The sequence below is a fragment of the Chlorocebus sabaeus genome, chromosome 16 (genome assembly GCF_047675955.1).
Source record: "Chlorocebus sabaeus isolate Y175 chromosome 16, mChlSab1.0.hap1, whole genome shotgun sequence".
In the NCBI taxonomy this organism is placed as follows: Eukaryota; Metazoa; Chordata; class Mammalia; order Primates; family Cercopithecidae; genus Chlorocebus; species Chlorocebus sabaeus.
In genome coordinates, this window is record NC_132919.1 from 57,827,444 (window position 1) to 57,840,414 (window position 12,971).

The 12,971-nt window shown below is 37.2% G+C and overlaps 1 protein-coding gene across 2 annotated transcripts in view; it reads left to right on the plus strand.

The window, feature by feature from the left end:
* Positions 1-5,879: 5,879 nt before the first annotated feature.
* ABCA8 (ATP binding cassette subfamily A member 8) overlaps positions 5,880-12,971 on the plus strand; it is a 79,219-nt gene continuing 72,127 nt past the window's right edge. For both annotated transcript variants that reach the window (XM_008011982.3, XM_008011983.3), the window contains exon 1: positions 5,880-6,052. The gene's annotated coding sequence lies outside the window, so the exon portion shown is untranslated. The remainder of the gene's footprint in view (positions 6,053-12,971) is intronic.

Below are 12,971 nucleotides of genomic sequence, written 5' to 3' on the forward strand. Positions count from 1 at the left end.
ACCTGCTTCCCAGAACACCAATGTTCCTTCTAAAATCCTTTTTCTTTGTAATTCATATGAACAGTCTATTTTCTTCAGCAATTAAAACCTTTCATGAACACTTAAGTTGTACAGTTTTCAGGAGAGGCTCAGCAAATCAAAGCTGTATGGGATTTGTCTGAGCTATGAAAAGATCCAATATTCAACTCCACACTGAAACGTTTCCCTCTGGGAATAGTATAAAATGTTAAACTGTAAAGTTTTTGCTGCAACAAAATGTATATATAAATCCCTCCCTTGTGATGGTGAATTTTATATGTCAACTTATCTGAGCTATGGTGCCCAGCTACTCAGCTGAACAGTAGTCTAAATGTTGCTGTGAAGGCATTTTTTAGATGGGATTAACATTTTATCCAGCAGACTTTGAGTAAAGCAGATTTCCTTCTGCAATGTGGGTGCTTCGTTCAATCGGTTGAAGACCCTAAGAACACAGACTGAGGTTTCCTAAAGAATATGAAATTCTTCCTAAGACTCCAACCTAGAAACCTTGCTGCCCTGTAGACTATCAACTCTTACCTGAATTTCCAGCCTGCCAGCAAATTCTAGATGTAGGATTTGCAGCCCCTACAATCATGTGAGCCAATTCTTTAATGTAAATCTGTCTCATTCTCTCTCTTTCATATCTATAGCTCTATTTGCTATCTCTATCATCCTAAGATCTCTACCATCTTAGGATGGTGTCTAAGGCAATAAACAGCACTGATGGGGAAGACTGTGCAGGAGGATATATATCCTAGTGTGGCTCATGTTCCATATTACCTGCATCCTCAGCCTTGCTATGAACTAAGACTTCAAAACAGGAAATATCATTTCTCTCCACCCCAGTTTTTCCCATCTAAGCACACTCACCCCATTTTTATTTTGTATGCCTGCCCTACTAATTGTAATCACTTTATAATCCAGGCCATTTTGATTCTCCCAGATGATCAATGACGGGAAGCTGAAGAAGACAGGCCATGGGTTTTTAGTCTATCTAAAGCCTATTCAAATCTCAGTTCAGAGGGAGACTCTTTCCCCCACCTCATCCAAACATGCTATGGTCTTTCCATGGTAACTGTGAAATCAGTTTATATATCTAATCACCTCATATCTGGTTATCTACTCTTATGTGTTATGAACAGAGAAGGTGGAACTACATTTCTATTCCACAATAAGAAGGAGGTTGCAATTGGAAGTTCTATACTCAATATTGCTGCAATTTCTTTCTGGATACATCAGCTAGACATAGTTTCACACATGTGCACAAGGAGTCAATATTATTCTTGATATAATCTTTACATTGTCAAAAAGCACGGAAACATTGAAGTTGAAAATACTGTTCTATTTCAATCGTGTAATGTTTTTAAAGAAAAAAAATGGGAGGGTTAAGTTTTTCTTTTTCTTTTCTTTTTTTTTTTTTTTTTTTTTTTTTTTGAGACAGAGTTTCACTCTTGTTGCCCAGACTGGAGTGCAATGGTGCAATCTCAGCTCACTGCAACCTCTGCTTCCTGGGTTCAAGAGATTCTTCGGCCTAAACCTCCTGGAATTAAGTTTTTCTTATAGGAAAAAAGGAATTTGATTGTCTCCTCACATCAAATTAGTGCAAATGAAATGACTCCTGTAATAATAAACAAACTATCCCTTAACTGTGCTAGATACATCAATTTCTAAAGGCTTTTATTTATTGATGTAATGAAATGGTTAAATATTATAGAAAATCTAAGTGGGAATACTAATGTGTCAAAATACGTTTATGTCTATGTGTACTCAATGATTAGCTGCCAGTTATAAGTGCGAATATGCAGCATTTAGTTTTCTGTTTTTGTGTTAATTCACTTAGCATAATGGCCTCCAGCTGCATCCATGTTGCTGCAAAGGACATGATTTCATTCATTTTTATGACTGTGTAGTATTCCATGGTGTATATATATATATATATCAAGTTTTCTTCATCAAAACCACTGTTGATGGACACCTAGGTTGATTCCAAGTCTTTGCCATTGTGAATGGCACTGCCATGAGCATACAAGTGCATGTGTCATTGTTGTAAAATGATTCCTTTTCCTTTGGGTATATACCTAGTAAAGACATTGCTGGGTTGAATGGTTATTCTGTTATTCTTTTTTTAAGTTATTTAAGAAATCTCCAAACTGCTTTTCACAGTGGCTGCACTAATTTACATTCCCACCAACAGTGTAGAAGCACTCCCTTTTCTCTGCAGCCTAGCCAGCATCTATTATTTATTGACTTTTTAATAATAGCCATTTGACTGGTGTGAGATGGTATCTGTATTAGTCTGTTCTCACACTGCTAATAAAGACATACCTGAGACTGGGTAATTAATAAAGGAAAGAGGTTTAATTGACTCACAGTTCCACATGGCTGGGGAGGCCTCACCATCATGGCAGAAGACAAATGAGGAGCAAAGTCACAGCTTACATGGTGGCAAGCAAGAGAGCATGTGCAGGGGAACTCCCCTTTATAAAACTATCAGATCTTGTAAGACTTATTCACTACCATGAGAAGAGCATGGGAAAGACCTGCTCCTCATGATTCAGTTGCCTCCCACTGGGTCCCTCCCATGACACATGGAAATTATGGGAGCTACAATTCAAGATGAAATTTTGGTGGGGACAAAATCAAACCATATCATTCTGCCCCTGGCCCCTTCTAAATACCACATCCTTACATTTCAAAAACAGTCATTCCTTCCCAACAGTACCCCAAAGTCTTTATACACACACACACACACACACACACACACACGTATATATGTCAGTGTATATTTATGAGTCAGTATATATAATATATATGGATATATATATTATACATATACATATACATATCCGGCCATTGAATGTGTTGCCATTAGTATCTAAAGAGACATCACAGATGCTGACCTTTCTTCCTATTGGTTGGGGCTGCAAGATACAGTAATTTGTCTTTCACTTTGAAGGAGATAGGCAAAGCACCCCTAGCCACTGGATCAATAAAAGCTTTGCTGAAGTGAAAACCTCCAGAATCTTCACAGGGTTTAACTCTCACTTTCTAAAACATGTGTCCTACCAAAACCTCCAGCATACTAGTCTTCTCTTGCTCATCTTGTCTAATCAGCATGATGCCATCAATGTGTCCATATGATGTTCTATGGATGTCTACATGGTCCAGACTTCTTAAGACTATATTATAACAAAAGCTAGGGGGTCAATAGAGCACTGAGGAAAAACCATAAAGAAATAATATTACCCAACTTATCTGATTGTGCACTGTTTTTAGTGTTCTTTTCTAATCAGTATAGAAAAGAATGCATCTAACTAATCACTAGCTAAAAATCATGTACCTGCTCTAGGAATAGATACCATGTCTGACAAAGCAACTCTAACTAGGACCACTAGTTGTTTGAGCTTGAGATAGTCTAAGCATTCTCTAGAATCTTTCTGGCTTCTGCAAGGATCAGGCTGGCAAATTAAATTAAGGTGTGCTAGGCACCACTACCTTTCATCTTTATGTCAATAATGGTGGCATTGGTCTCTGCGTTCCTTCTCCCCATGTGGAATACTGTTCTTGATTAAGTGTCATGGTTGGGGATAAAGTTGGGAGAATTGTCAAAGGTGCCCACTTTCCCTTCTGCATTATGATAGTTTTCACCCTACAGGCCAAGGACTCAGCATGGAAGTTATTCTAACTACCAGATATGTCAACTCTAACAGCACATTTGGTGATAGACAAATGACCACTGTGTATGTCCATAAGTCCAGTGAGACCATGCAGAGCTGCTTGTTAACCAAGACTCCATTTATGACCTTGGCTCTATATTCTCAGTCTAGCTGTAGGGCCTTAGTGAAATTTTGGGTTTCCGGTTACCAGTGTCCACTCTGACTCTATGCCCAACAACTCTTGACATGTCTGGGGATTTTTCTTTCTTCAGTGTATAATCACCCAAGTAAAGGCCGTAGGTCCCTTTGAGGGAGGACTAGGAAGTATAATCATCACAGTATACACTTGTCAAGATGTTGTAACATCTTTTCTTCTAGGGGTCTGACTAGTTTTTCAATCAATAGGTTCTATATCTGAAAAGTAGCTTAGGACTAGGAGCTGAGCAAGAGATCATGACTTTTTACTGGGGTGATGGAGACCATGTTGAGCCTCTTACTCCTCTATTTCTTCCCCTTCTGGTTGTAGTTACTGAGCAGCACCCTTGTTGACCTCCTTCCTATTTTGTCTGTATATAATAGTAAGGTTTACATATTTTACTTAAAATGAAGAAACGTTAATTCTGGGTAGACCATGTCAAGTTAAGTATGTCTTTTGCAATCCTGAGAGTGATCACTAAAATAACTATACAAATAGATATAGTTAAGAAACATAATAGATAAGTTGAAATGCAATACTAAAAAATAATTTCAAATAACCAACAAGAAAGCAGAAAATGGGAAATAGGAGAATTAAAACCTGAGAGAAAAGAGAGCAAATAACAAAATGGCAGACCTGAATTTAAAAAATCAATAGCTACATAAAATGAAAATAATTTAAACACACCCATTACAAGACATGCATTGTCAAATTGGTTTTTAAAAACCAAACACATGAGTCTATTATATGCTGTCTACAAGAAACTCACTTGAAATACAATTTAGAGCTGGGTATAGTGGCATGTATCTGTAGTTTCAGCTACTCTGGAGTCTGAGATGGGAAGATCACTTGAGCCCAGGAGTTCAAGTCCAGCCTTGGCAACATAACAAGACAGTCATCTTCAAAAAAAAAAATATGTATATAACAAAAAAACACACGCGCACACACACACACACGTATAATATGAATGTGATGTTTGGCAGGGCCAACAGAATTGAGATCATAACCGCCACTCTGAAAGCATATTGTGTGTGTGTGTGTGCGCGCGTGTGTGTGTAGATAAAAATAAAAGGATGAAAACAAAAAACCATGAAAACGATAATCACAGGAAAGTAAGAATGGCTATATTATTAATATCAGACAAAGTAGACTTTAGGACACAAAAGTTACTAAAGATAAAGATTAACATTACATAATGACAAAAGGGTCAATTCACCAAAAAGACATAACAATTCCAAATGTTGCAAAGTACATCAAGGAAAACATGATAGTTTTAAAGGGAGAAATTTAAAAGTCCCTAATTTTTGTGAAAATCTTCAACATTCCTCTCTTAGTAAACAACAGAACTAGGAGACAGAAAATTAGGAAAAATATAGAAAAAAACTGAACAATATCATCAACCAACTAGATATAATAGATATTATATAATATTCTACTCAACACCAAAAAAATACAACTTTTCAAGTACCTGTGGAATATTTGCTAAGATAGATCATATCCTGGGTCATCAAATAAGCCTTAACAAATTTGACATACAAAATATTTTTTCTAAGTATAATTGAATTAAACTAGAAATCAATAAGCAAATATAGGAAAATCTTCAGACACTTGGAAATTAAGCACATTTCTGCTTAATCTATGGGTCAAATAAATTGGAAAACTGTCTGAACTGAGTGAAAATGAAGCTGGGAAACAGAGGAATGAAAATTTTGATTATCTAGGTAAAGCTGTCAATTAAGCAGACTAGAGCTCTGGGTAAAGAGAAGAGCTTTTCTCTGATTAAGCTGTTTACTTTCTCATGGCTTAAAGACAGCACTTTAAATTTTGATATTAGCCACAACCATCTTGGACATAAAAAAGAAATTGCTCCCTATAATATGATATAGCCAAGCAACCCAGTATAAATGCCACTGCTCCGCAGGAACTGGCCGAATATCAATGAGAAGACAAACAGTCCAAGCATGATCACGTGAATGCGATGTTTGGCAGGGCCAACAGAATTGAGATCATAACCTCCACTCTGAAAGCAGTCTTCACAGAAACTTTTCACAGAAGTCAAACATTTAAAGCAAATTCTAGATACGTGGTAGAGACAAGGAGAAAATATGAATAATTTTCTTCTAAACAAGGAGATCAGTGGATAAAACATACCTCTAGATTCCTTGCTTCAATTTTCCCAGAAGTAAGTTCATTGTATTTTTTTCTGTTTTGTTTTGTATTTTGTTTTTGTGTGTGTGTTTGTTTCAGAGGCTTTGTCTTTTCTTATTCTTATGACAAAATTATAAATAAAGCTTTATAAACTGAATGAAAATCATCTATGGAGAAATTATTTTGAAAAATACTGGGCTATTTTGAAGATTTTATATCTGGTAATTAATATTAGATAGATAAAAATATTGAGTTAGAATGTTTTTTAAAAATTATGCAACCATTATGTTGTTTTAAACATAACTGAGTGTAGAAATAAGTTTAAATTGGCTATAAAAATTTTGTGAACATCTTACAGTTTTAGGAATTGGGTTGGAAGACTGAGCTGTTTTTAAAGTTAAAGTTATCTATCTTGATTGCACAATAATTTAGGGCCTTTTGGATAAGTGTTCTTCTGATTTTGAGACTGTTTACCAAGAGCACTTACAGAAATATTTGTATTGTTCCTATCTCTCACTCAGACTATAAGAATTTTAGAAACATAAGATTCTTTCTAGGATCTTTTACTCATTGGATACAGTGAGTTGAATCAGAATGTGAAACATGTAGCTTCTCTTTATCACAATGTTATTTGAAATGTACATTGTTTTGGTAAAAAGAATTTTCATGCTCCTATCGTGAATATATTTTGTTCTGAATTTTACAATAATATAAAAGGATAAAAATGAGTCATTACAATTTGAGACTATTTGCCATATGTATAATAAAGAATTCATGTTTTTGCTAGTCTTTATATAAACTGCAGAACATATAAAAATTGGAAAGAAACAAAGTAGGCAATAATAATTTACAATGGAAGATATAAGGGATTGGAGTCAGACTGGAGTTTGCATGCTACCTAAGACTGTGGCTGATTCCATAGTGAGGAGATCATCTTCTTGGCCAGTTCATGGTCCTGTGCAGCCTTAGCACAGCTCTCCTAAAAGTATCCATGCTGAATTTTCTGCACCTTAACCTAGGCTGCTTTGCTCTTGGAACTGTCCTTCCCTCTTCTCTTTCCATGGACTTTCTGACCTCTTAGTCTGCTTCTACTTAGGCTTCCCTTCAGCCTCATTACATGGCCATGTGTAGGTTCTTCTTCTAGCAGTGTTCTCTGAGACTGCCATGGCTAATGTGCCTTCTGTTGCAACTGACCCCTGGACACCTTACTTGAGCTTTGGCTCTAGGAAGTAGCACCACCCTGTTTGTGTGATCCTATCCCATAAATGGGATGATGGTTTCAGTTGGGGCTCATTCACTTCTCATCACTATGGAGGAGTTCATAGAAACCGCATGGTCAACATGGCATGCATATGGAGGGGGATCACTTGCTTCGGGAGTCAGGACTTATGAGCCAAATGATGGTCTTCAGGGTGGAGCTGCTGGCTTTGTGCTCAAAAGTCTGTACCCATTCTTCCAAGTCATGTCCTTCACACGCTTCCCAGAAAACTGATGATGGTACCTCCCAGAATCTCTTTACTTTCTATAATTCAGCTTAGGTACCCTGTTTTCTCCCACAGCAAAGACCATTTGAGAGTACTCTAGTGCTACAGTTTTCAGAAGTGGCTTAGCAAATTGTATTTGTGTAGCAGTGGTTGAGTGAAGTTATGGAAAGATGTGGTGTTCTTATTATGCACTGAATCTTTTTCTGGGAAGTATTTTATGTGCCTGCTGCAATCAAATGTATATGTAAATTCCCCTACAAAAACACCCCCCATGTACAGACCTACTCACAAACACTCACATCATGTTCGTTGCTCAAGATTGAACATGCTGAGACTGTGATGTGCTACTCCTACCAGGAGGGTAGAGGGTAGTCTGCTGCCATACTTCTCCTCTCTGGCTACTGATGCAATTATCTATAGAAGTATAATGCTGCTCTCTGTAGGCAATTTTAGGTAAAATCCATGGGATATTTTCACAGTGAGCTAGCCTATGGAGAGGACAAAAGTTTCTGGGTTCTTAAAGCAGCTGCAGCCAATCCAACCCCTGTACAGGAGGAATTTCTACATTCCACCTCGTTCGCAAGCCCAGATACATCACAGCCTCTCTACAGAAATGCATAATTCATTGGCGAATTTAATTGTCATTTGATGGTAAAAAATGAATCTACTTTGTATGTCCTTTAAATTGAAAATTGAATCACATTTCTACACAATAATAACCAGGATAATTAGGTTGGAATTCAGCAGAGTGTTAAAATATCTAGAAGGCATTTGTTTGTAAGAAGAGAACAGAGATAATAAATGCTTTTGAGTTTTCATAAAATAAGTTATAGTTCCTTAGAAAAGTATTTAAGAGTAACCATAAAAGACATATAACCACCTTTTATATCTCTGGGACAGGAGAAGAAATGGAGAAGGGGAGGAAAACATTTTCAATTCAATAGAAGGTAAAGATGTAGACAAAACTAGAAGCAAAGGAAAAGTAGGTTTAACATGAGAATAAGATACAATGAGAGATCATCCAAGACAAAAATTCATACATGATTTAATGCATCTCTTAAAATACAGTGATCTATCAGTTTAGATTTCTAAACATAATGCATTGATGAGTTTTTTTATACATTAACCAAATATTTTAAAAAGGTGCAAAAGGTTAACAACAAAGAGATAGAAACAGATACATTAGGCAAATATTAACCTATAGAAACCTAGTGCCTCCATGTTATTATCAGAAATAGAAGCAACCTACTACTGAAACATAAAAAAGCAATGTTTTATGCACCTAGCTACCTAGCCTTTAAATGCACATGCTGAAAACTAACAGAGATATAATAACAAATTGCCAAACCTATTATTAGAGTGGTAATTTTTAATTGAACTCTATTATGAAATGATTGATCTAGTAAATATAACATTAGAAAGGATGCTGAAGATTTGAAGAACACAATGGAAAAGATTGGATAGATATGTACAAAACACTTCACCTAAACAGTAAGTTACAGGTATGTTACGTGCACGTGGAACACTTCCAAATATGAAAATATGCTGCACCACCAAGGAAGTCTTAAGGAATTTTAAAGAAGCAGTATCTTACTGAGAAGTCATTTCTCTGATCACAATATAATTGTTAGAAATCAAAAACAAAAAGTCACTAAAAACAAACAAACTTCAATATAGTGGATGCTAAAGAGGCAATCCTAAGTAACATATGTATGGTCTATTGTCACATTTATGTTACGTAGCAAAAAGGAAACAAACCCAAACAATTACAAGCAGCAATAAGCATTTGTAGCTGCGGTGTGTGCAGTGGCTGCTAAGAGACTGCTGATCTTGGACAGGTTTGATCGTATCTCTGGGAGGGGACTGGTTAGCACTCTCAGCTGGATGACTGAGAGGACTCAGTGTGGTTTCATTCTGCAGTAGGCTAGGCCAGGTCTGCTCTCACAGCAATGGCAGAAACATAAAAAAGCAAGCAGATACACTCAAGGTCTCAGGAGGCTGAGGTTCAGAACTCGTGCGTCATCACACCTCCCTTCTTCTCTTGGCCCAAGTACTGGCCTGCCTTGATGATAAAAACTCCAAAATTACCAGACAAAGGCTGGACACAGGCAGAGGTGGATAATTGGGTCACTGATGCAATCAATCACCCAACTCCAGTATCCATTTTCTCAGCCACTCTGCTAACATTAGTTCACTATTTCAGCCAAGAAGCCAAAGGAAAAAGCAGCAAAACAAACCCCAAAAAGAGTATACATAAAATCATAAAAAGTAAGAAGATAAATTTAAAAATTAGAAAACAAACTAAATAATCAAAATGATGAAACAGTAACACTTCTGTTTTGTTTAAAAGGCCATTAATAAATTCAAAATTCTAGCAAGACTAATGAACAAAAATAAAAAGAAGTTTAAAAATAGAAGAAAAAATACATCCATATGTAATAGGTTTTCAAAAGTATTTTTAGTTATAGATATTTTAAATTCATGCTAATAAATCTAAATATAGTTTGAAGCCAGGTAGCATGATGCCTCCAGCTTTGTTCCTTTTGCTTAGGATGGTTTTGGCTACATGGGCTCTTTTCTGGTTCCATATAAAATTTAAAGTAGTTGTTTTCTATCCTGCAAAGAAAGTCAGTGGTAGCCTGATGGGAATAGCATTGAATTTATAAATTACTTTGGGCGATATGGCCATTTTCATGATATTGATTCTTCCTATCCATGAGCACGGAATGTTTTTCCATTTGTTTGTGTCCTTTCTTATTTCCTTGAGCAGTGGTTTGTAGTTCTCCTTGAAGAGGTCCTTCATGTCCCTTGTAAGTTGTATTCCTAAGTATTTTACTCTCTTTGTAGCAGCTGTGAATGGGAGTTCATTCACGATTTGGCTCTCTGCTTGTCTATTGTTATACATAGGAATGCTTGTGATTTTTGCACATTGATTTTGTATCCTGAGACTTTGCTGAAGTTGTTTACCAGCTTAAGGAGTTTTGGGGCTGAGATGATGGAGTTTTCTAAATATAGAATCATGTCATCAGCAAACAGTGACAATTTGATTTCCTCTCTTCCTATTTGAATACCCTTTATTTCTTTCTCTTGCCTGATTGCACTGGCTAGAACTTCCAATACTATGTTGAATAGGAGTGGTGAGAGAGGGCATCTTTGTCTTGTGCCAGTTTTCAAAGCGAATGCTTCCAGCTTTTACCCATTCAGTATGATATTGGTTATGGCTTTGTAGTAAAAAGTTCTTTTTATTTTGAGATATGTTCCATCAATGCCGAGTTTACTGAGAGTTTTTAACATGAAGGGATGTTGAATTTTATGGTGGCGGGCACCTGTACTCCCTGCTTGCTACTCAGGAGGCTGAGGCAGGAGAATCGCTTGAACCTAGGAGGCAGAGGTTGCAGTGAGCCAAGATGGTGCCACTGCACTCTAGCCTGGGCCACACATTGAGACTTCATCTCAAATAAATAAATAAATAAATAAATAAATAAATAAATTTATTTTTGTAAAAAGCTAACAGTTTCTGTCACATATAGTAAGCTCCCAGAAGAGCCAAGACAATTTTGAAAAGAAAAATAAGATGAAGAACCTGTTCTAGCATTTATGAAGGCTTATTATGAAGTTCTAGTAAATACTAGTAAGTAGACTATGTGCAAGAAATATACAAAGAGATTAATTGAAAAATAGGATACTTCAAAGTGCATATACACATAATATACATATGCAGACACACACACACAAACACAAACACACACACTATTTGAGAGAGAAGGCATAACAAATCAATACAGAAAGGAGCCAGAAAGTAGTTCATGTTGGAACAATTTGCTTGAGAACTGCAGAAAGAAAAAACGCGTCACCAACGACTCAGGTCACAAAATAAACTCAGATGTATGAAAGAGTACCTCTTTCACATACTCTTAAAAAATACTTGAGATTATTAGAAGAATATGAAGGAATGTGCATTTATGATTTCTGAAAAGGAAAGTGCTTTCTAAACAGGACATACACACCAAATACACAATCACAAAGGAAAAGGTTGTTTAGTTTGACTACAACAAAACTTAAACTTGAATACAATAAAAGAAAATTAGAGATTGACAAAATTAATAACTGGCAGTAAACAAATATCTAGAATACATCATGAACTCCTACAAATAGGTATGACCAAAAAAAAAAAAAAAAATCAACTGAGTACAAAAAGCTATTTCCAGAAGTCTAAATAACCATTCAACATGTAAGAAGATGCTCAAATTCTATGAAAAACAAGACAATGCAAATTTAAATAATGAGATACCCTACACACTCTATGTTTGTGCATAATTTGGCTCTGGGAAGCTGTACATTGTTTTCTGTGTGTTCCTGTTCCACCCTCAACTTTCAAAGGCCTTGTGCACCCAAGCCATAAAGGAGACCCTCTCCATTCTCTTACCCTTCCCCCATCCATAGACTGCTATAGCTTTTTGCTCAGTGCAGTGCTTCAGATATAGGTAGGAGGAACTCTAGATTTCTTGCTCCAACTTCAGTATTAGATACTATAGATCTGGCCCTTGAGGTGAGGCTTCCTCAACATGTTTTTCTCCCTACATACCAGCCAATTCCCACCTTGTATCTGTTGAGAGGTTCTGGACCTGTGAGAGTTTCCTTTCCCCTCCTGTGGTGAGAGCCTGTCTCTGCTTTGTATCCATGCTGGGTCCTTGTTGCAAATCTCGGCTGCAACTTATCTTTGCTTGGGAATGGGGACTGGAAGTTTCCCACCCCACCTGCAGTGTTGCAGGCTGTTACTTTTTGCTAGGTGCAAGGCTTATCATAGAGGGACGTGGTTTCCTTCCTCTCCCTCCACAAAGTGGCTTTTTGCTTCTGCCCATAACTCAGCAGCAGTAGAAGTTTACTTGGAACAGTAGTAAGGGTTGGGGAAAGGGGTGATTGGTGCTTTACAGATTGCCTCCCATTAGCTGTTGATTTTTGCTTTAACTCCTCCCCAAGATGCAACAACAGGTTGTTTTGTGGGGCTGACAGGGATTCCTGTCCTTCCACCAAGGCTTCTAGATATGCCCTTTGGAAAAACTATTCTGAGACATGGGAGTATTTTGTGGCCTGGGAGCCACTGGGGGTCTCTCAGGTTTCTTGTTTGCATGTATACTTTAAGTTCTGGGATACATGTGCTGAACATGCAGGTTTCTTACACAGGTATACATGTGCCATGGTGGTTTGCTGCACCCATCAACCCATCATCTAGGTTTTAAGCCCCACATGCATTAGGTATTTGTCCTAATGCTCTCCCTCCCCTTTCCCCTCACCCCCCGACAGGCCCCAGTGTGCGATGTTCCCCTTCCTGTATCCATATGTTCTCCTTGTTCAGCTCCCACTTATGAGTGAGAGCATGAGGTGTTTGGTTTTCTGTTCCTGTGTTATTCTGCTGAAGATGATGGCTTCCAGTTTCATCCATGTCCCTGCAAAGGACATGATCTCATT